The 24,165-nt window shown below is 45.7% G+C and overlaps 2 pseudogenes; both read left to right on the plus strand.

Moving 5' to 3' along the window:
* Positions 1–728: 728 nt before the first annotated feature.
* On the plus strand, positions 729–8,206 carry LOC146196101 (uncharacterized; annotated as a pseudogene).
* Positions 8,207–17,802: 9,596 nt separating this feature from the next.
* Positions 17,803–23,254, plus strand: LOC146196102 (uncharacterized; annotated as a pseudogene).
* Positions 23,255–24,165: the final 911 nt, after the last annotated feature.

The raw sequence follows: 24,165 nt of genomic DNA on the forward strand, positions 1-24,165 counted from the left end.
TTCACCTAGATATGGAGGTTGTAACACCGGGGAACCCTTGCTTTCAACGGTATTCGTAAGCATTAGAAACCGCGGGGTCTTTGAAGGTGCTGAAATTTCTTCACTAATCGGCTGAGGAGAAAACTCCATTTCCTGTTTACTAGGCTAGCTGCCTAAATACTTGTTGTAGCTGTGACGTGCGCTTCATAAGCGGCTGGGCTATCTGTGTGTTTGGTAGTTCACGTCTTTGATCTGAAATAGTGTGAAGTATCAAGCTGTTATTTTTTAAACGTTTTTGCTGTAACAACTCCCAGAAAAGCGAGACGGTGGTGTTATAGCGCGTCGTCACGTTATCAGTAGCGGAAGCGTTGCCCTTATGTTGAGTGCATGATGTCACTGTCGGCTATATATAGGCAACCAACTGCGTAGGTAGCGCTGCAATTGTCCCGCAGTGTGACTCAAAAATGCTGCTGTTAGCCGCTTGGTTCGCAATACACAGTCGAGCATGTACAGCAGCATTATAGTTACGCGTGTGGCAGATAATGCCTTTTACAAGGCGCTCTCGATGCAGCCGAGTTATCTGACACACGCCACGCAAAGCTTCGACAAAACGTGCAATCTGACTCCTGTAAGCTCATACAAGTGGCGTGAAAACGCCCTGAAATGCCGCCTCAGAAGTATTTGCTGTTTTCGCTAGGATGTGCGTTACGGCGCGGCGATCGACACAGCAAACTTCATTGCAAGTTGCCTATATCTGTACTGCGTCGCGAATAAACGTTCAGTTGTTTCCAGGAGGCCCTTGTGATATGATATATCATTTGCTGCTATATCATGTTGCTGCATGCAGCAACAGGCGCCGGGTCGGCAGTGCAGGCACGGAACGAACGGCAAGCGCAGCTTTCGTCTGGCGCTCGAAGCCGTTAGCGAAGTACATACTCCCGGACATCGTTCCTGACCACTGACCGACGCCTGGGATTACCGACGGATGGCAGAGTCAAACGACCACTGAAAAAGAACGGAGAAGCGCCGACCAAGGAGCACTACTCAAGGGAAGGAGCCAAGGCGATGAGTACTGCCTTTTCTTTTCGGCTACGGAATGTCGCGCGTAGGAAGGATAGCAGAGTTCGACCCCAAAACACAGAACATTGAATCCTACCTCGAAAGATTTGAGCAGTTTCTAGTGGTGAACGACATAAGCGACGAAAAGAAGTTACCAGTATTTTTAACAGTAATCGGCCCGGAAGCGTATGAAGTCTTGAAGAGCTTGGTTGTGCGGGCGTCGCCAAGCGAGAAGCCTTACGCCGAGGTTTCCAAGTTTTTGAAAGACCATTACAGCCCCAAGAGGTCAGTGATAGCGGAGCACTGTAAATTTAACCGGCGTGTTCAGAATGAGCATGAAAGGGCCACTGCCCAGGGAAGGCCCTTTTAAGCAAAGGAGCCCGGTGTTTCAATCAGGTACCGGAGATAGTCTACAAAACGCTACAGTGACACGCGCACCGCAAAGCATCGAAAATACAATTCAAAGCTCTCTCATGCTCTCCTTTGGGAAGCCAGTTTCCCCGTTTCCGCCGCTGGCCCGCCGGGCCACAGTAATGACGTACGTACCGCGAACGACGTCCATTGGTCCGTCTCGCTGACTAACGGGAGAAGGATGGATGTCTACTGCTTGCTACGCGCTTTTCCCTCGCCACGGCCAGACTGAATCCAGCGGCGCGCGCTCCCTCGGTCGTTTTTTTTTTTTTTGTTTGTTTTTTTTTTGCGCTCGCGGAGTTCCACGCCCCACCTCCGCGGAAGAGGAAGGGGAATTTGTCTTGCGGAGGAAGGGGAATTTGTCTTGCGGAGGCTAGACTACCTCGGGCAGGAGAGTGAAAAACATTTGCGAGGGAACGGAAGGAGAGAAGCACTACAGAATCGGGTGATTGCGGTGGCTATAACTGCATTATTAGTTACTCTTTTCAAAAACATTTTGCGGCCTTGCGATCTAGGGGCGAAGTCTCACAGTCACCGGGGAAGAAAATATTTTCGACCGGAGGGTGGACAGTGGGCCTTGAAAGCGTGGAAGACTTCAGTCTAGTTGAAGCATTTGGCGAGGAAGTGCAAATAGAGCGAATTTTTGCGAGATGCCCTGCGCGACCGGCTAGTTGCAGGCATACCCAATGAAGAGAGTCAGCGTGCCTTATTCGCCGTAGAAAACCTGACGTTTGAAGGCGCCTGCAAAGCCGCACTCGATAGAGAACTAGCGGAACGGACCTCGGCGCTAATGCAAGCGAGAGACCAAGAGGCGTCGCTAAACGCGGCCAGCAGACGTTCGCTAGGCAGGTCTAAAGAAGTGAAACACGACCAAGGTCAGAAGAAAGAGAAATGCGGATGGTGTGGCAAAGGACATTTGTCTGACGCGTGTTGGTACAAAACCTTTGTGTGCCGGAAATGCTCAAGAGAACGATATCTGAAAAAAAAAATGTCCGAATGGGGAAAGTCGTTACCGGAGAATGAATGCCCTCGAGTGTTCTGACGAAGACGAGGAGCAGGAAGTTATCATTTCATAAACTCCAACCATTTAGCCTACGAAGGGAATGTGCAAGTCAAAGGGAAAGACTTAAGCATGCAGACTGACACCGGGGCGGCTGTAACAATTATCCCTGAGAGTGTATACGAGTCTTTTTCCGCGTGTAAAGTGCCAACCATCTAAAATATCTCTCCGCAAGTACACTGCAGAACAAATTCGTCTGAAGTACAACAGAGCCACTTTACCATTGATAATTGTCAAGAGCAACGGAAGGAAACATCCAGCGCTCCTGGGGTTAAATTGGTTGGAACATATAAATCTTGATTGGCTCGATTTTGGTCAAATTACGCCAGAAGATAGGGTGTGAGCACTGGAGAAGAAATATCCTTCCGTTTTTATCGACGCCCTAGGTACCATACAGAAGTTTGAGGTGCAGGTAGTGTAGCGAACTGGCTGTGCTCCAGTCTTCTGCCGCGCAAGACCTGTTTCTTTCGCTCTTCGAAACAGGTAACAGACCAGATGAACAGCATGGTGGAAAAAGGAATTCTTCGCCAAGTCGCGCACAGTGACTTGGCAACGCCATTAGTTATTGTTTCGAAACAAGACGGCAGTCTAACATTGTGTGACGATTACGAAATGACCGTGAACCCAGTCATGAAAACCGATCATTATCTCTTACCCAGGCCAGAGGATCTATATTCGCAAATCACAGGAGGCAAGGTGTTTTGATCCTCTTAACTACGCTTCGAAGTCGGTGGGACTGCCGGGCGCACCTTGGTAACGACCGATCGAAGTCACGACCACTTTTGACCATTAATACCAGCTTGGGACTTTTCGAGTTTCAACGCCTTCCCTATGGTGTGGCCAGTGCACCAGCGATTTTTCAATCCATGATGGACGTGGCTTTGAAAGGCATTCCGCACGTCGGATGCTATAATCATGGCGGGGTCTGACACGGCGGGCTGCCAAAAGACCCTTGAACACGTCCTGGATAGGTTGTAGGAGCACGGTATCACGCTGAAAAAAGCGAAGTGCCGTTTCTTTCAAAATGCCGTGGCATACTTGGGCCACACGGTAACCTCAGAGGGAATTTATCCCAGAGACACAAAGAAGACAGCAATTTTGGAGGCACCGGAACCCACCACAGTGACAGAACTAAGGGCTTACTTAGGCATGCTGAACTTCTACTCTAAATTCCTAAAGAATGGTTCCACCGTCGCAGAGCCGCTGTATCGGCTATTAAGGAAAGGTCAAAAATGGGCATGGACAGGGGAATGCCGTCGGGCTTTTACCCCAACAAAAGAGCTGCTCGCTAGCAGCCAGGTACTGATGTTCTACGATGTAGATAAGCCGACAGCGATGCTTTGTGACGCGTCAGCGTATGGCTTGGGGGCGGTTGTAATTCATGAAAAGGCTGCCGGCGATGAAAGGCCGATAGCATTCGCGTCACTGCGAGCGCGAAGCATTAGCTTTGATCTTTGGGCTTAAGATTTCATCGCTACCTGTACGGTAGGATTTCGATGATCTACAGAGACCATCAACCACTACTAGGCATTTTAGGGTAGGAGAAGCCAACGCCTACGTTAGCCGCAGCGCGAATGCAGCGATGGGCTATGATACTGGCAGCATACCAGTACCGCCTCCGGTACCGCCGGGGGAAAGATGTACAAGTGGCCGACACCCTTTCTAGATTACCACTGTGAGTCAAAGCTGAGGAAGTTCCAAGGGAGTATCTCGCAGGGTTCCAATGCCTGCCGATAACGGCCGCTGACATTTCTAAGGCGACAAGGCGAAACTGGGTTTTGTCTCGTGTAACGGAGTTCACCCTGAACGGTTGGCCTAGGCAGTATGCAGAACTTCGAGCCTATTACAGGCGTCGCGATGAACTTTCACTGGAACAGGGTTTTGTAACCTGGGGTGCTAAAGTGGCGATTCTGAAAGAAATGAAGGATTACGCGATGAACTTGCTACATAAGGAGCATTCAGGCGCCAGTCGCGTAAAGATGCTGGCTAGGAGTTTCGTTTGGCGACCTCCCTACTGAAAAAACTGTAAGGGGCAATAACCTCACATTTTCTCACACGATCTCACTCAATTCACATAAGAAATCACGTACAAGTCGCATATAATTGCATAAGTTCTCATAGTTTCTTGTACATTATCATAAATTATGTACGATATTTTATGATAATGATGTGCACCGTATGAGACTTTATGCGATTAAATGAGATTTTATGAGGTTATTGCCCCGTAGAACTTTTGATTTTTCAGTAGGGCTGGCATTGATCTGGCCATCCAGCAGCACGGAGCAAGGTGTAAAATCTGCCAGGCGGTTCAACCCGCCACTCACCTTGTTCCACTGCAGCCGTGGAACTATCCGGCAAAGTGTTGGGGCCGCGTGCATGTCGATTTTGCCTCCAAAGGCTTTCATGTGTTTCTTGTCTTAGTGGATGCATTTCGCATCGTAGCGGTTCTTAGAACGCTCTTGCATAGATAAAATTCGAACGCGCGCAAGCCTGCGTGCTTCTTTAGCTCTGCAGAGCGCGGTAGCGAGAGAAGATTCATCATATATGACTAATGGCAATATGGTATCGAGGCCACAGCGAGGCGAGCGAGCATAAAGTAGTAGGGGTTGTCTCATGTTGCGCTGTGTTGGATCCATGAGTAATGAACGAAAGAACGCCATCCCAGTCCCAGCGACGTACAAGGTCGTCCACTTCTAGCTAGAACACGGTCACTGCTTTTAAAGCAACATTGTATCTGACGCAGGCAGATATCGATGCAAAGCGATGCAAGCACACAGAGACGGATGTGCTGCTTCACATGGCCAGCCACTTTACTGCGTGGCCGGGTCGGATGCAATGACACCTTGAAAGCAGTGACCGTCTTATAGCTAGAAGTGGACGAGGCTGTACATAGCCAACGGGTAAAACTGTGATGCGTAGGTAGGCTTTCCAGAACGACAAGAAGCATGCGTGCTCCCCCAAAGGCGAAATTCTTCTTGTAAGGCAATCCTTCGCGAATGCTAAAAATATTATTCATAGGATCATTGGCGGAATCAAACAAAGAGGTTAATGTTTGGTCTTTGCGTTACTCGGTTTGGAAATAATTCCAAATATTCGAAAAAAGCCAAATATTCATCGAAGCTGTCTGCGTCGTCATCAATCGTTTGAAGCGGCAAACGCAAAAGGCAATCATCATCCGAGTATTTATGGCCGCTCTTATGCACCACAGTAAACTTCAACTCCTTTAGGCGTAAAGCCCATCGAGCGAGCCGCCTACAGGGGTCACGAAGACTAACGAGCCAGCAAAGTGATTGGTGGCCGGTCACGACGGTGAAAGCATTCTCGTACAGATAGGAGCGGAAGCGCTGTATAGCGAAAACAACGGCGAGACATTCTTGCTCAGAAACCGAGTAATTTCTTTCGAACTTAATCAACGAGCGGCTGGCATATGCTATTACTGTGACTATGGCATATGCTAGGACTAATCGCGGGCATGGCATTGTATAAGTACAGCGCCGATACCGGTAACACTTGCATCATTGTGTGGGCAGCTGATGGGCAGAAGTGGCGTAGGATGGGTCCCGAGGTCAAAACATTTTGAGATGACGTAAAGTTGCGTCACATTCGCTGGTCCAATGAAATGGTGCATCTTTATGCAGCAGACACATGAGTGGGTAAGCGATATATGCAAACCTTGGTATGAAGCGTCGAAAGTACGAGCATAGACCTAAAAAGCTCTGCAGTTCTTTTACTGGTTGGGGCACCATAAAACCATTGACAGCTTCAATTTTCTTTGCATTTGGTCGAACCCCTTCTTTCTCAACTAAGTGACCAATAACAACTGTTTTTGCCAGTAGCATGATCTCAAGTAAATTGAAGAAAAGTATAAAGCTGAATGTCTTACTGATTGGTTTGCTTGTTTGCTTTTTTTTAGATGCACAGCTGGCGCCATGTAGCAGGTAATGCAAAGGGCACTGGCGGCATAGCATTAACATCCATATCGTCGGTTTTCTACAGGAGGGAGGGGGGCACTGCAGTGAAACTTGGCTCCCCCTAATGTAGAACCCTGCGCACGCCTATGCGTAGTGGCATGTCTAAGATAGCTCAAATGCACTGCTGTTTCTTTTCAGTTAACCCTCAAGAACACAATGGCAAATCCTCTAAAAGGAAGCATTCACGAAAGGAGCTGATAATTAACACCATGGTCATGTGCTTTGCACTTGCCAGCCAACATCTTGTGATTAATAGCAGTCATGACAATAGGCTGATGCCATTTGTTGAAAGGTAACTTGTCAGGGAATTGGCCGCTGTACTCTTTAGTTGCATGCAAGTGCAGTTTTTATATTCATAAAAAAGCATGGTTTCTCTGTCGCAAGTAATATTTTCATTTGCCCAAATCTTCTGAAGTATGATTTCGGCCCAAGTGTCATCCGTTTCCTGGGGTTCAGTGTACTTCATTTAAAAGACGGTTTGGGTGTATGTATTTATAGCTACAAAGCGCTCTTTATTTTTATTTCAAACCAAAGACAGATTTCTCTGAAGAGCCATGAGCCAGTGGCACAGAAATCGTGACTCTCCTGTGAAATTTTTTTCGGCTCGGGACTTTCTCACACCTCATCTCATTTTTAGCTTTAATGAAAGGGCCACTGCTCACTAAAATTGTGAGCTTGGAGTGGTGCAAATAATAAATTATGTGTTTTCTGCCTTTTTCTTTGCTCGAAAACATTTCAGCTTTGTTTATGTGGAGTTAATCCATGCACACTCAGGCAGCTTTATTGCAATATTTATGATGTCTACAGAAAGCACCACCAACGATGGAAGCATTTTATGCAGGTGTGGTGACTGCGTACTCATCACATTTATTTTTGTTTTAATATTTTTCCAAGCAGGCATGCTAGTGGAGCTCACCCTTTCATTCTCCACGACTGAGTGAAATCTACTAATAAACAGAGAGCTTTGTGTGGCCTTGTGGCTATATGACTCACCCACTTTGTGCTTTCTTTCAGCCATGTCAAGATTTCCACCATTAACATATCTGTATCTTGCTCAAGTTCCTCTTTTTTTTTGCTGCAGATCACCATGCAGCAGCAGTTTTGATGGCACTACCACGTTTGGTGAGTGAAAGTCCTGCTGTCATCCTTGCTCAGCTGGTATGCATTTGCTTTGTTGATACACGTCTCACATTTCAAGTTTTAAAATAGCGGCATTAAAATCTTATTTTGCTGTGATAGAAGCTTAACAATTAACCTTTTGTTCCTAGTATGTTTTGTTTTGACGAGTGCTTTAGATTCTGGTGCTAATATGGACGTGATGTGAAAGCTAATCTTTTACTGGTAGCAAGTTTTTGTGCAGTTTTCTTGCTGTACATTGCCTGCGTTCCTATGCATGTCGACAGACATTAAGCTAAGATAGCAAAGGTGCAGGACACTGTTCTTGGATTGGTCTTGGAAGGGGAGGGGTTACATTAATTACTTTGTTACCTCATCAACTGTTGCTTGACATCCAAGCAACTTAGCAGTGATTAAAGCGTTCACACTTTTCATCTTCAGAAAATTTGACGGCATTGTGAGCAAAACACTACAAGCTCGGCGGGTGTAGGTGGCAGGCAACAGGCTATACATGACTGTTTGCCGGTTGCTAGACATCACAGGACCTTATGACACTGCCGAGTTGACAGCTGCTGCCAACTCGGGCTTTCGCTTCAAGATGGGAGGGTGAGCACAATCTATCCTTCGAAGATCCTTGGATTGCAAGTTCAGCACGCTGACTCTACGCTAGACAGGCATATTCGTGTGGCTTGGTTAGTGTAGGACTTTATTTTGTGTCCGGTGGTCTATCCCATTAGTGCTGTGTTAAAACAACACAAACCAGTGGCCTAGTGGAAGAGCATCCACCTCACATTCGGGAGGTACCAAGTTCGATCCCTGGTGCCACTGGGTACCCACCAGTTTTTTAGAGGGTACAAGCTTTTCCCCAACCTGGTGCCTAGTTTGTCTGGGGAGAAATACTTGGGAGAAGGGGCTATGGAACGAGAATGTTGGTTATAAAAAAGACAACGAAGGGTCACAAAATGGAATTTTGCCACGCGAGGCAAACTTATTGTTGTACGATGGTGAAACGGATCACTGTCCCATCGGTGCAACTATTTGGAACCTATGATCCCTTTCCCAAGCATTTCACCCCAAAGAGCTGAGCACCAGGCCAGGGAAATCTTGTACCCATTGGCAACCGGTGGATACCCAGCTGCACGGGGGTCGAGCCTGGTGTCTCCCGAATGCGACACTAGGGGATACTTTGTGGCTGGTGAAGTGCTGTGTAGCGAATCTGGTCGGTCAGTTTTCAGCCAACGGCGTCCCCCGTTTTCCTCTAATTGATTCCCAATAAATGGTCGAGGTCTGCATATATGTCTCAAGGTATGTGCTTGTCAGTTTCGAATATATAATTATTCTTTCTAAAGCTTGAAAGCTGTGATTGCTACGGTGAGAATTTAAAGTGTAATTAAACCTCTTTAGTTTGTAGCAAACTAGCATGGACAGCTATACTATTGTTTTTGTTGAATAATTGCTGAAGCTCATTAACACAATGAAATTTGCATGCATGTAATGGTCATCCCGTGCTTTAAAAATCTGAAGAACTTTACCCTGTAACATTTTGTAAGGGCCACATTTATTAAAAATTTCGGTGTGAATTTGCAAGGTGTGGTCCATAAAGTCAATAAAGAAAACGTACAACTGCATTTTTTTTCAGTTATCGAAAATGTACGGCCTATGTACGGGTGTGGTTATACGTAGGCTTTGTACTTTCCGATGTTTATTTTTCGAACATTTGACGAACATTTCTCGGCTTCTATATACATTCTTGAGATTAGTGTTTTTGGCTAGTTGCATGTTGCAAACTGTAAAACATGGCGAGTAACGTTGAAAAATCTCATGGTACAAAAGATTTTAGAAGCAAAAAGGTCAAAAAAGGGCACATAGACTGTCATCAGCCATGCCAGCGTGCTCTTTTGTGTTGACAGCACGCAATTTTGAGAATGCTCACTGAACAGCAGCGCTTGACAAAAGAAAACGAAATGTGCCAAGATGCTGGGCTAATACTAGCCAATGACTTCTAAAACATAATATGCTCAACAACAGCAACCACCGTATACTGACCATAATTGCGGAACTTTGAATCAAAACGAAATGTGCAAAGAAGCTGGGCTAATACCAGCCAATGGCATGCATGCAATTTCTAAAACAAAATATGCTCAACAACAGCAACCACCGTATACTGACCATAATTGCGGAACTTTGAATCGAGCTCCTTCATATTGCCCTCGCCCCGCACCAGGTTCAAGTCTCTAGATCTGTTTAGATCAACTGAATTCTTCCGGCAGCTCTCCTAGCATCTTACACTACTTCCATAAAAAATCCAGGAGTGTCATCTCGGAATGACTTCTTAGGTTGAAAAACAAACCTTGTAGCAAAGCTGACACTTAGATTTCCTCATATGGTTCGATGCTGCAGCAAAGAAGATGCTAATGTGAGTGCAATGAGGCTGCTGGCATGGCGGAGTCAACCCCCCCCCCCCTCTCTCTGAGTGCCATTGCAGCCCATTTCTCTGCTCTGAAAAGAACAAAATTAGTTTTTCATCAAAAATAGGACCTAGGCTAACATGAACATGCCAAAAACGAGTGTTTTTTTCTGTTCTAGCCGATTCCATCATTTTTTTTAGTGCCAGTTCTAATTTCCGTTTTTTCAGTTAAAACCGGAAAGTACACAGCCTAGTGATATGGTATATGGCTGAGGCTCATCATGGGGTTGTACCTGTTACGTTCACTGTTCTACTCCTCCTACTGGGTTTTAAGGAGGTCCCATGCATTACTGAATCATTTACAACTGTCGTTTGATGATTTGAGCAGTGTGCTATGCTGTCAGTGCAGCACATACGAGGTGAATAAATGTAGGTACTTGTTTCGCTATTCCTCGCAGCAGCAACAAAATTACCATTCATTATGACAACATTCTAGGCTGCTTCAATAATTATGAAAAGCTGAACTAAGCTACTATTGAGTGAGGCAAAAGATGACCGCTGGACTCACGAAATTTTTTTTTATCAAAGCAGGAAGAGATGGCAGTACCTTCAGCTGTACCAACTGATCTAGGCAGCTCACCACATGAAGAGAGAGGAGGTTCTCGGGCAAGCATGCTCAGTTTCTGAAACGCTAGAATGCTTAGGTTTCATATAGAACGCAGGGTACAACTTTCAGCAAAACTAATTGTAGCTGAGCTCATTATGTGTGAAAATAGACATTTTTATTGCACAGTCTATAATGCCGTGGAGGAAAATTAATATACTGGTATCTTCACACTCAAACGCTTTACATGAAGTGCAGATATAACACTTCCGGTGTCAGACAGCCCGTCTCTCTTATGCATCCTGTAAATGATAACCTTTATCTTGATTCTTGTTCATAAGTAATATTGTGATATCACTAACGTTTCTGATTTCTAACCTCGTTTCATGTGATGGTACTGCAAAATGACACGGTGCAGATGAAACTGAACTTTAACAAATGTAAACTAGTGACTGGCCATGGGGTTTTCTTGGCAGGAAATACTGGAGTGGGTTGCCATTACCTTCTCCAGTGCTGTCCTGCAATGCCTTTTAGACCGCACTCCATCATCAGACGTCCTTTTTCTCATAGGAAACTGGAATGCTACGGTGGGGAGTGAAGAAATATCCGGAATTACAGGCAAGTTCGGTCTTGGTGAGCAAAATTAAGCTGGGCAGAGGCTAGTAGAGTTTTGTCAAGACAACAACCTGACCATAGCAAATACTCATTTTCAACAGCACAACAGGCGCCTGTACACATGGACTTCACCGGACGGTCTGTAGAGGAATCAGATTGATTATATTTTTGCCAGCAGAGATGAAGAAGCGCTATACAAGCAGTAAAAACAAGGCCTGCGGCCGATTGTGGCACGGATCATCAGCGTTTTGTTACCAAATTTAGGCTTCGATTGAGGACAATGCAGAAAACTAGGCCTTTCAGGTATGATCTCGATCAAATTCCATCAGAATATACTCTGGAAGTGAGGAATCGATTTCAAGAATTAGATCTAGAAGACAGAGAGCCTGAAAATATGTGGACTGATATTTGTAGTATAATACAAGAAGTTGCTACTAAGGTAGTTCCAAAGCAAAAGAAATGCAAGACAGCAAACTGGTTATCTGAAGAGGCTTTGCAAATAGCTGAGGAAAGGAGAATGGCAAAAGTTATGGGGGAAGAGAAAGGTACAAGATTTTCAATGCGGATTTTCAGAAAATAGCAAGGAGAGATAAGGATGCCTTCCTGAAAATAGAGTGCCAAGCAGTTGAGGACAACAGCCAATTGAGGAACACAAGAGCTCTGTATAAGACAATCAAAGATATCAAAGGAAGCTTCTGTGCTAAGCTGGGCATGATAAAGGACAAACGAGGCAGGAACCTCTCTGAAGCCTCAGAGATAAATAAGAGGTGGCAGGAATACACAGAACTGTACAAGGACCCGGATGTGCAAACCCAACATAAGACGGTTGTGATTACTAGTCTCAAGCCGGACATCCTGAAGAGTGAAGTTGAGTGGGCCTTACCCAGCCTTGCTAAGAACGAAGCTAGCGGAATTGATGGCATTCCAGCCGAGTTGCTTCAAAACCTCAAACATGACGCTGTTAAGGCGGGGGTCCCACGGCGGCCATCTTGGTATTAGTTCAAATCCTGTCACCAGGCTACGCCACTGATTCAGGACTGAGAAAGTGCCTACCGGCCTTGCCCCCAGTTGGCCGAGCGACCCAACCTTTGCTTTGTAGAGAAGCTTTCTTTTGTTGGAGGGTGGGACTTCGGGGTGCTAGCTTGCCTTACCAGGGCAATGTGCGTAACGTAATTGAAAAGTGAAAAGTACCTTGATCGTCACCTCGTTTTGTTGTTGTTCACTGTTCTTGATAGAGTAGAAGCTTGAGCTAGTTGATGATACATCGCGGACATACATTTAAGATAGCTCAAGTGGATACCAAAAATGGAAAGGTGCGATATGATGGAAAATATTTATGTGGCCCTTGTATACTATACTTATACTCACAAAAGATTTGCACCACCGGGAAAGGCAGGGGCTCCCTGGCCCATTCCAATGCGCACTGTAATAGGTAATTGTGCTCCGACGCACCCCTCGAATCGGCAAAGGCGACAGTTGGGAGCACAATTGCCTATTATAGGTGATGTGGGTAGTGGTTATTCAAACAAAATGAAGGAAATGAGTGCTGCCATCCACTTCAACTGCTGTCTAAAATCTGAAGCACCCGAGCTGTAGCCGGCGGGAAAGTAAAATGATGGGGAGAGGATAACGAGGGGAAGTGCAGAGGGGAGCTATAGTAAGAAAGTACATAATATTCTTGCGAGCTCTCTGGCGCAGAACTATTTTTATCAAACGTTCAATATAATACAATTGCAATAAAGTCGGTTTCAATCAACAGTCATCATTTTTTTAGTTCGGGCTTTTCTAACTATAGAAATTGATGTTGGTAATCTAGTGACAGTTGAGAAAAGGGTGATGGCCAATTTCATTTTACCTTAGAGAAAAGAGTCGGCACTGCGAAATGGGTGTGAAATACCTACCAAGGGGGTAAGCACCACACAGCTGGCGCAATGCATTCAGGCTAAATTTTTGGGGAAATGAGGTGGAGGGGGGAGCGTAACAGGTAGTTATGAGGCGACGTCGCCAGTAGAAGCGGGTTAGTTTCGCAAGCGCGTTAGACCGCTCCTTCCCCTTTGAATCTGCTCTGTCCTCTTCATTGGTCAGAGGTACGTCTTTTCTGCATGGGAATCCAGTGTGCTTGCTATGTATTTATTTACTTATTTATTTATGCACTATCTGAATCACCTGCTTTCAAACCAACCATAGAACGGCAGTCACTAGCGATAACCATGGTAAAATGTATAACTGGCTGCCACTGAGACATTTGGAGCCAAATAATTTACTTCTGTCATTTTATGTCCAACAAAAGAATAATGCAAGACGACACTTTGGTTACTTAGTGCCCCTAGAATTTTTCCGGACATGTACTTCCTCGCGCTGCCCTGATTTGGCCAATTGGCGTGCAGCGCGCACTCCTGCCACCGTTCGCCGCTGCGTGTTTCTACTCCACCTTTTTCCTTTGTGGCGGCGACGGTGTTCTCCGGTCTAAGCGGATCACGGTGCATGCATCCCAAGCCGAAACGCAGAGCCACGTTGACTTGACTCGCTACCGGCGTCAGCGGCATCAGTCAGTCGCTGCTACCGCTTCACTGCTACCTCTTCGCTGCCTTCCGGTCAAGAATTGTTAGTGGAGTGTTTCTTGAAGAATTGTGTGAAAATTAAAAAAAAAAGTTGTCTGTAACTGTATATACATGTCTTGCTCGAAATATTTGTCTCGATGTATCGAAAGCTGTTTCCCAATGAGATGCGCTCAAATTGCTGTTGTAATAAAAGTGGAAGGCCTTTTGTTGGACTGGTTGGTAGTCCATTTAGACAGGTATGGCAGCGCAGATAGACGTGGACAACGCTGACGAACTTTATTGGAAGACAAAGGGCTGAGTCACATGACAGCAAAGATTGTACAAAAACCCTTTCTTTGCCAATAAAGTTTACTTGAAAATCAGTGCTGTACCCGTCTGAACATTGAAACACACGACGCTATATAGCGTTGACGGTAAGCTAACGGTAACCCCCCCCCCCCCCCCCCCGCACCCATTTTTGTTTTTATGTTTTAGATTGAGCTGTTTGTGCAACATGAGCAGGAGAGCTGAAGGCGAATGAACCAGCGCTGGTAGTAAGCATACATTGGTAATGGTACTCCAGCTATAATAACTACCGCGAGCTCTAGTTTCAAGTCAGTATGCGCTCTTGTTGCGACATTTGTTAGTTCGCGCATGGTCAACCGTTAGCTATAAGGTATGTTGAGAAAGCGGACTGCCAACTAGCAGCACTCGAGAGCGTTAGCGCAACATGATTTTGCTGAAATAAATGTAAAATATATGCAAAATATATGTAATGCCTCTGGCCCTGAGGGGTAATGTAAATAAAATAAATAAATATATTTTGAGCAATAAGATGACCAGAAAAGTGAGACATCACGAGCAGTTATCCAAATATGCGCCGCTTTGCAACTAGCACATGTGTTTCTTGACAATGATTTCATAATTTGAATTTTATTTACCAGCCCCGAAATTCTTTTTACATGTCTGGGGATCGTACAATAAGATACTCTTGTTGGTTCATCAGCGGTTCCAATGAAGATTGGGGGAAGAAGGCGAGGGGGGCGGAGGGGGGATCGCCCCATTTAGGCTAGTACTGGCGAACCTACACTGTTTGCAAACATTGTCCCCACGAATGTGTGAAGGCAGGCTGTTCGGTTCATCATTGATGAAAAAAAAAAAGAAATCCAGCCCAAGGAAACGGTAAGAAAAATCGAAGAACTGACAAACATGGCTGCCAATTCTCACATTCCCTCTGTAGCTAAACCCTCGTAACTGCCGTAAATAAAGCGGGGACTCCAAAGCACTTTCCACGCACCGCGACGCGTCGACGCCGGCGTCACGGCAGGCTTCGCAAAAGGGGAATGCACCTGCATGTTCGTCGTGCTGGCTCGCTCACCCTCTCGACCGACTCAGAAAATCTGAAAACCGTGAAGAAAACCATTCTGTGAAGAAAAGAAGCAGAGGGAGCTAAGAGGACTTCAGGACTAGAAGAAAGGAGTAGGGGACAGCCGCGTGGTGCTTTCCTATTGTTGTAAACCCCTCGCTAGTTTCCGACGCGTGTAGCGCGTCTGGCAGGGACAGATCGCAGCGTCAGCGCTCGCGATGCACGCGTCCGGCGTTGCGTGCATGCGCAGACTGGCTTTGGCTGACGTGTGCGACGACGTTGGCGCGGCGGTGCATGACACGTGTGTGTTTGGAGTCTGGGCTTATGTATTCCAGTACTGCACAATAACTACACGCAGTTATTGTGCAGCGTTGTGGCGTCCATGAAGCCAGGGACGTCGGTTCCTGAAAAAGCACCTACAGCGAACTCCCCTTTGCGCGTGGCATCGCGGCTAAATCGGCGAAGGAGCTTTCGGGCATACACAATGGCGCTACTCGAAAAAGTTTCGTTCGTCTAACGGATGGGAGCGAACTAGAGCCCTACTCGATCAAGTACGTGGTGTTAGAAGGCAGTAAAACAACTAATTTTTAGCACAACGAGGCATACCCACTGAAAATGGAAACATGAAGAGCGCCGTAAGCGAAGGGATGACGGGACGGAAAGGTTCCTGCAGCAAAGCAGAAGTGAAGTCTCGAAGACCATAAGTTCAGTTTCCTGCACGAAATCTCAGCGGCGCTGCTTTGATTAGAAGCCAGATATGGTAGTTATGGCAGCCAAATATAGGAAGAAGGTCTACTTTCCGCCTAAGGCTGCAGGAAAAAGAGACACCACCACGATATGCTGTCTCGTCTTCCCCCTGATTCTTTCACAAATATTCCGCTCAGTCACGCCATCTTATAGCAATTCAGTGTGAGCTCATCGTAGGGCCGGTGTGGTAACTGCAAAAAGCACGAGCAGCAAATAGTAGTACTATAACTAACATTTGCGCCTTTCTATGAAACAAATTGACTGTTATCTCCATACTACTTGACATAGAGTTAAGGTCGGGATTCCCATGAGGCTAGGTGAAAGTTGCCGATTGCTGAGCGTGCACAAAATAGTGCAACCTTAAGTGTGCTGCCTCAATTATCGCTAAATGGATAACAATAAACAATGATTAGCGAACTCCCGTCTGGTAGGTACAGGCCACAGCACAGGGGCAGCAGCATCAGAAGAAATATGCTCTGATCGCCAGAAGCCGACCAAATGCGTTTCAGAAGTGAGTGCCCGATTACTACAAAAAGAGTCAGGCGCGTAGCCAGAGGGAGGGCTTATGGGGCTCTAGGCCCCCACGATATTTTTTTGTACTGTCATACACCGCAGACCAAAACAGCTACCAGAGCCGGAAATCAATCTGGACTTTGTCTCCAATATGTCTTTTTCACGCTCAAAAAGAGATTTCTGCGGGAATAAAAAAAGCGAAAGGTGCATTTAGTTTTCTGAAATCATCCATCGGACCATACAAAGGAGACAAGCCATACTACTAGATAAGCTGAAAAGCACGCAGAGATGGAATGCGTGGGGAAATAATAATAAAAAAAAAACTAGGAGAGAGCGTGACGCCACGTGCGCAGCCTCCACAGGCCAAACTCGATCTTCTGACGCCGCGCTGTCTTCTCCCTCTCGAGCCTCTTGTTCGCACTGAATCTCGGTGTTTTTATGTTGAAGTGGTCTGCTGAGAGTCCTCGTCTGTTCGTAACACTTTAGTTTGTTAGAGTGCAGATGCTGCATTATAATCAAAATTATAAGCACACTGGAGAGGGTGCAGAGAACAATTTCATCCGCGGGTCCGTCAAGAACACTACGTATTCGAGCTAATGTTAATTTTATATGGCTGAAAAACTGCCTGTGAAGAATTTTCAGTTCTGCAATTGTTAAATTAAACGAATGATTTTCGTCTGAAACAATTCATGTGCAGGATACTCGATGGATCACGAAAGTCCCGGATGCTACTATTCTTCCGTGCAATCTTTGCATGCAGAATTTATGGCGCAGTTGAGAGGTGACAGGTTGGCGACAGGTATCTCGATACTGAGGAGGCTGAGCAGCAATGCCAGACCCCTGGAAAAAAATTTCTGGCTACGCCACTGCAAAGAGTGTTGTGGTAGGCAAAGGAATTTCAATGGCAGTTGCGACGTCGGTTTCAGCGCCGTGATAAAAAAAAAATCAAAGGCATGGTGCTGGCAGGGGATATCTGTCACCTGGCATAGCCGAGCACTGATTCTTCGATATCAGTAAGTTGTGAAGAGACTCAGTGCACAGTGGAAAAGAAGCCATGACTGTTTCAAAACAAAGGACACTGTGCCCGGATAGGCTTGGCGAAGGTCATTGGCCTCAGTCCCTGCCCGTGGACAATGGGCTACCTCAGTGGCCCTGGTGTACAGCTCTTCTCTTCGTCCTTTTCTGACTGGTTCTCCTCATTCAAGTCCCCCTTTCACCCCACTCGACCCCTACTCCAAACAATGCATCCCATGGCAGTGTGACAAAAGCATGTCTCCCTTCGCCTGCCTAACTTCAGCTGCAGAGGCACGAAAACCTGCCAGCCAGTATTTAAGGCGCCAATATACTCCGACGTAGCGAGCGCGCGCAAGCGTGGCACGGCGACGTCACGTCGGCCAGAACGCGGCCCTCTATACTCCGGCGGCACCTGACCGCCAGCGTGTTCGACGGCTTCCGACGCGATCCGATGGCACCCGGCGCCGAATGCAGCCGCCTCCATTTCGCGCCGGCCGCGCGGAGTTCGTCCGCATCGCGCGCCCTCTCTCGTTGCCGCTTCTCACTACCAACACAAGATGGCTGCCTCCAGTGACAGCATGGTGGACGTCGCCAGCTCTGTCATCGAGCGCTTCCTGGACTTGATCCAACAACATCCTTGCGTGTATAACACGAAGCGCATGGATTACAGGGACCAGGAGCGCAAAAACAATGCCTGGGAACTAATCCGCATCCAATGCGGCCTCGCAACAGGTGCGTACTGCTTGATGCGCTTTGAGTAGCGAGCACTTCTGTGATTGAGTATGTCATCGCCGTTACTCATTTTTTTCTTGCCTCTCCGATTTCAGTTGAAGAGTGCCATAAGTTATGGAAAAATTTGAGGGACAGGTACACCCGCGAGCTAAAAGCTATTGAACATAGCAAAAGGAGCGGCAGCGGCTACATTTCGCGGCGAACGTGGGAGTTCGCGGAGTCTATGGCATTTTACAGAGACTGCGGCCGTGCGAGGAAGTGAGTTTTTATGCATTTTCAGTGTTGTGCGACACCATTTACTGCTGTTTAGTCTTACGTCACCTCTGATGATGCGTTTCTGAATCGTATTTTCGCAGTTTTTCTTGAAAGAGCTATATTTTATTCCCTGCATTCGGAGCGGTGTACCCCGTCCTGACACCACACAGCTGTCATGCAGTAAAGCTAACCTAGCTTGCGAGTGTGAATTTTTTTCCCTGCCCGTCCCGTTTGCATTTTTTAGGTATGCGTTACTACCGCTTTTGTTGTACTAATAAAAAAAAATACTTCGTGTGCTGAAATTGGCAACAAGTGCTGATTTCATTTAGCACGGATTATGCAAGATATGAAGATAGTCGCTTTTGTGCACATTTTCTCTCATCCATTTAGTCTTCTTTGTAGGAAACTATAAATGGATAAAGGAGCGAATATAAATATTAATCAGTGCTAAAAATCCGGAAGACGCCTTTCCCCATGTTCCGTACATTATTCCTCCCAGGAAGTTTTCAGCGCGAGCAGCAAGCGCCATTGACGCAGCCGAATACGATTGCTACACGAACAGTTTTTGAGCCTCGCTAACGCGAGTGTGTGTTTTTCCTCAGTTTATGTAAACTTTTCCTCTGCAGAACCGTATGCAGCCTGGACGCCTCATCCTCTTTTGTCGGTGATGTGGAGACTGCGGAGGACATTCTTATACACAATACAGCGCACCACCATCGCCTACAACTTTGGAAAGCTCTTTCGAAGCCACACCAATGCCAGGTACATCGATGTCAACACCATCAGCACCAAGGTCATCACCTCCAACATCACTCGTCACAGCACCGCCAACACAAGGTCATGCACATCAAACTGAAAAACCGAAAAAAGAAAAAAAAAACAGACGCCTTTGAAGATCAGCTTTTGGGACAACTTGAAAAAAAAAATGAATGAAAATGAGGCTTTTGCAATATCTATAGGCCTCAGCTTAGATAGATGCCAAGGAAAATCGCATCCAGGCTGAAAGTGCAAATGATGACACTAATATCCCAGGCTGAATAACTGGAATGAAATCTGTAATTTAAGCTAAATGCACTTTTTTGATTATTGTTATTGTTTCATTTTTTAGTCATATTAATTCTGTAATGCCCAGCATATTGCCTGTGATACAGTGTAAAAAAATGGATACTTTTTACTTCTGTTCGCTGAACTATTGAATTGCTAAAATAATGCAGAAAGTTTTTTTTGTCAATATTTTTCACAGGAAAGCAAAGTGTGAGATTTAATATTCTGAATCGACTCATGGGCCATGAGAGGTGGGCCATAGCAGAGGGCTCTGAATAATTTAGACCACCTGGGGCTCTTTAACGTCCACTGGATCACACAGTGCATGGGTGCTTTTTGTGTTGCGTCATAGAAACATGGCTGTCGTGGTCTGTATTGAACCCGCATCCTTTGGCTTAGTAGCCGAGTGCCCAAACCACTGAACCACATAAAGGGTACTTGTAAAAGAAAAGTTATGTTTGTGGCCAGAAATGTTGCAGGCTTGCTGAAAGATAAAATCGTGCAAAAAAAAATGCTTGCGTTGAGGGCAAAACAGCTTGCATGGTTCAAATGCTTGTATGTTTTAAATTTCTCTTAATTTACCACTTGAGCCTGCATGTTTACGCAGTTTTTATTGCCTTATGGTTTTTTTTTAAATCCTCATAATCACCTTAAATTAAGTATGCTGTAACATTCCGCTTAAAAAACGGACATTTTTGCAATGATGGGACATCTTGGAACAGGATCCTAGAAGTTCATAATTTTTGACTGGCGTTTTTAATGCCTGGGCATTAGAGGGGTAAAGATTTTCATCTGTGATAAATTTTTCATGCTTAGCCTTGTGATAATAGAGTACAAACAAATAATGGTACTGCGATATTGGATATTGTTCCTGTAAAGTACTAAATGCTGCATGCAAGTTTTTGATCTGCAATCCATTTTTCATGCTTAGCCTTGTGATAAGAGAGTACAAACAAATAAGTGTGCTGTGATATTGGATCTTGTTCCTGTAAAGTACTAAATGCTGCATGGAAACTTCACACAGATGCTCGAGAACATGGCCTGAGCTGACATCAGTACTGGGGAGTATTGGCCGCTAGGTCTGAGACTATGCCAGAGCAACTGCAAAACACCTGCTGCAGTCATCCGCCAGAAACATACCTTGCAGTTGATCTCATACCCAGTGACCAATGCTACTCGGCTCAAATGTCAGTACAAGCCATGCTGTCAAGCATTCGTTTTAAGCTTGCAGGCCGTGATATATATTACTGTCGTAGAAGATATTATTTTACTGTCAGGGAGCACAAAAGCGCATTCTGTAATCTTACGTAAAGTGCCTACAGCAAATCAGCTTTATTTTGTTCGAGTTCTAGGTAATCCATGGGAACACATGGTTGCGAGCAACACATAATGTGAACTTATTTCTTGTTTTTCATGTGATATGTATTCCATTTCTGACATTTTTAATGTACTAGATATACAGGTTTTTCATGTTTGGTCCCTATTTCATACTGAAGCTTGTGATAAGACAATGCAAACAAATATGTGTACTGTAATATTGGATCTCATTTCAGTGAAGCACTAAATGACGTGTCTGCTGCTTGCTTCCTTTGTGCAATTAGGTAAATTCCATTTGAATGAGTGAATTTCACTACTTGGTTTTAGAATAGCAAAAAAGACTTGTCAGCATGACAGCGCATGAAATAAGAATGAAGAATTGTTCGTCGTGTTGTTTTTTCCTTCTCAGTCTATGATCTATCACGTATGGGGGTGTTCATTCTCATAAGAAGAGAGAATGCGCCACGGGGGGGCTAGACGCGAGAGTCGCCTTCTAGCCCCGACGTGCCAGCCCTAGCAGACAGAGCTGTGACCCCCAACCCGCGGTGCGAGAAATCGCCACTGCGGCGGGTTCGGGCCAGAGGGGACAAACACCGAGTTGCGTACTCGAACAAGAGTTTATTGCACTGCTCGAGTACACGGCAAGAGAATAGCAATTAAGAACAACCGCCGTGTAGCGAGCGAAAGCCGCGTACGGGGGTGCAATAACAACCACCTAATAGGGAAGCGCGTCAAGTAGGTGAGAGGAAGTGTCTGCTCACCTGACACAGCTTCTCGCTCACATCCCGTTGCGGTGCCTACGGTCAGTGTGCGATTCTCGGTGACGGCGGTGGTCTCCTCGGCGGAAATCATGAACCGCGCGCGTGCGCGCCCATTCGCCGAAGAACACCAGCGAGTTGCTACAGTCGCGCTCCTCGACACGGAACGGGAGAGGAGGCCTCCCGGTTACGCCGGCAGGAAAGAGGGAAGCCCGCGGCAGCGTCGCCGCAATCCCTGGAGGCGGCGGGGGGTGGCCAGCGTGCCCTCTCCTCCGCCAACCTCTCTGCCAGCGCGCGTAATCACGCGTGTTAATTACGCGCGGGCGTTATAATGGAGGAAGGGGATTGTGAATCCCCACACACGCTAGCAGTAATGCCTTGTAGTTCGACTGTTTTCAGAACTATAGTTTCTTTACAAGTACCTCATTCTGCGTGCAAGCTTAACACAGATGCTCAAAAACATTGCTGACGTCTGCATTGGAGTATGTTGGTCACTTAGTCCGAGACCATGCCCGGGTAGCTGCAAAGCACCTGCCATAGTTGGCCATCACAGACATACCGTGCAGTTAGTCTCAGACCTAGTGATCAACGATCCTCGGTGCAAATGTCAATCCAAGCTATTCTGTCGAACATTCATGTTAAGCTTACAGGTAAGAACTTTCTGCTGGATTCGTGTTAAGTTTACAGGTAATGAACTTTCTGTTGGGCTAGTTGGTGCAACAGTTTTTTGTTCTTATCGGTTTTGCGTCCCTTTACACCATGTGACATTTGCTGCCTCTGATTAGTTTAGCACCACCACGGTGCGCCTAGACATTGTGTTTTTTTTTCAAAACAAATCAGTTGTCAGTAAGCGCTTGTCCGTGTCACCTTTCCTGTGTATGTCTGTTAGCGCTTCTTATTTGTAATTACAGGTAATGGTATATTATATTATTATTGTAGCAGGTATTTTTTTATGGCCTACAAGTGGAGTTGCCACATTAGTGTTTTCAGAAATGCATTGTTTAAACTTGTGTAAAGTGCCTCCAGCGCAACAGCTTTACTTTGTTTCAGTTCTAAGTCAATCATGGAGCATGTGATCGCAAAGTGCACATAGTGTGAACTTTTTTTTTTCATATAATATGTATTTCATTTATATTTTCTGTCTCATTGTTGCACTAAGTGAAGAATTCTGTTTTTAATATTGAGTTTTAGCACCTGTTTTGCACTCATTTTCTTTCTTATGTGGTACTTATTGTTTATCGCATTGTACATCCAAACATATATTGGTAATAAACCACAGGGCGGCCCGAAGCTGTCAGGGTGACCTTAAAGCATTTGATTTTAGTTCTTTCTTATAAACAAACAAAGTTAAGAAAGAAAATAGCAAGGGCAAAAATTTTACATAATTACAAGAACTAATGTAATTGTTATGTTGCGGCAAGAGGAAAAAGTAATATATGTCTGAAAAAGCAATGGAAGAAGATGTATACGTGCAAAGGAACGAAATTTAACCATTCGGAGCTGTAAGGATACAAAAGTGGTATAGTGTAAAATGTCGCATGCAATAACATCAGCTCCGCCTGACAACACTCAGCTGCCATGGCAATGAGCCTTCAGCAGACATGAAATAGTGCAATTTCGTGCCTCATTGCTATGGCAGCTGAGGTGGGCCGGTGGTTTGATGATGGTGCACTGCTGCCAATTTGGGCAACCATGTGCCGCAACTCTCCATACTGCACAGTTTCCTCACTTGGCATGTCCCCGTAATTGTCAGGGCAGTATGCCTTGTCAACCATGAGGAAATTGTGCAGGACCACCGCTGCTTCAATCAGAGTTAAGGAGCTCTGGCTTGCCCTCCACTATTCCCAAAAACGCGCCACCTCGAAACTAAAATGCCAAAAGCATTTTCAGTGCATCTGCGAGCTCTTGACAGGCGGTAGTTAAATACTTTTTTCCTTTCTTCTAGCCTTCTCCCAGGGTAGGGACGCATCAAATAATTTTGCAAGGGGAATGCTGCATCCCCAACTAAACAAACCGGCCAGTTAGAAACTCCTAAAGGGAATCCTAAGGTTCCCTTTTCAATGGCTGTCTTCAAGACGCTCTCTCTGAAGAATAAGCCATCTGAAAGCCGGTTTTGAGCTCCGATGTCTACCATATTAAAGCGATAATTGGCATCTGCAATAGCGAGCATGAGTAGTGAGTAGTACCCCTTGTAGTTGTAGTAGTCTGACTCACTGTTTTCAGGGCATTTGATTGCGAAATGTTTGCCGTCAATACTCTCTATCGAATTTGGGAAATTCCACTTCTCTTCATATTCTTCTCTTATTTTCTCCCAATCTCTCTCACTTGGACACCCAAGTACAATAGGTTTCCGGCAATCGTAGATTGCTGGAAGAGTTTCCTTTAGGATCTCTCCCACTGTTGTGTTGTGTTGTGTTGGTTTTAATGGCGCATAGGCGACTGAGGCCATCATGCGCCAAAGGCAAGGTATGACTCCCTTAAAATGTTAGGCTTCCTTAGGTGCAGTCCTTGGTCAGACAAGGACCTCCGAGGAACTTAACAATATAAATCAAGGACCTCAGTCTTCTTCTCAGAAATGAGAAAGTGGATGAGGTGTATCATGATATATATTGAGGCGCTGGGTGTGAATTATAGTTTCTTAAGTAGGCCTGCCTCTC

The sequence above is a fragment of the Amblyomma maculatum genome, chromosome 3 (assembly GCF_055883805.1).
Source record: "Amblyomma maculatum isolate TAMU_Amacu chromosome 3, ASM5588380v1, whole genome shotgun sequence".
NCBI classification, from domain to species: domain Eukaryota; kingdom Metazoa; phylum Arthropoda; class Arachnida; order Ixodida; family Ixodidae; genus Amblyomma; species Amblyomma maculatum.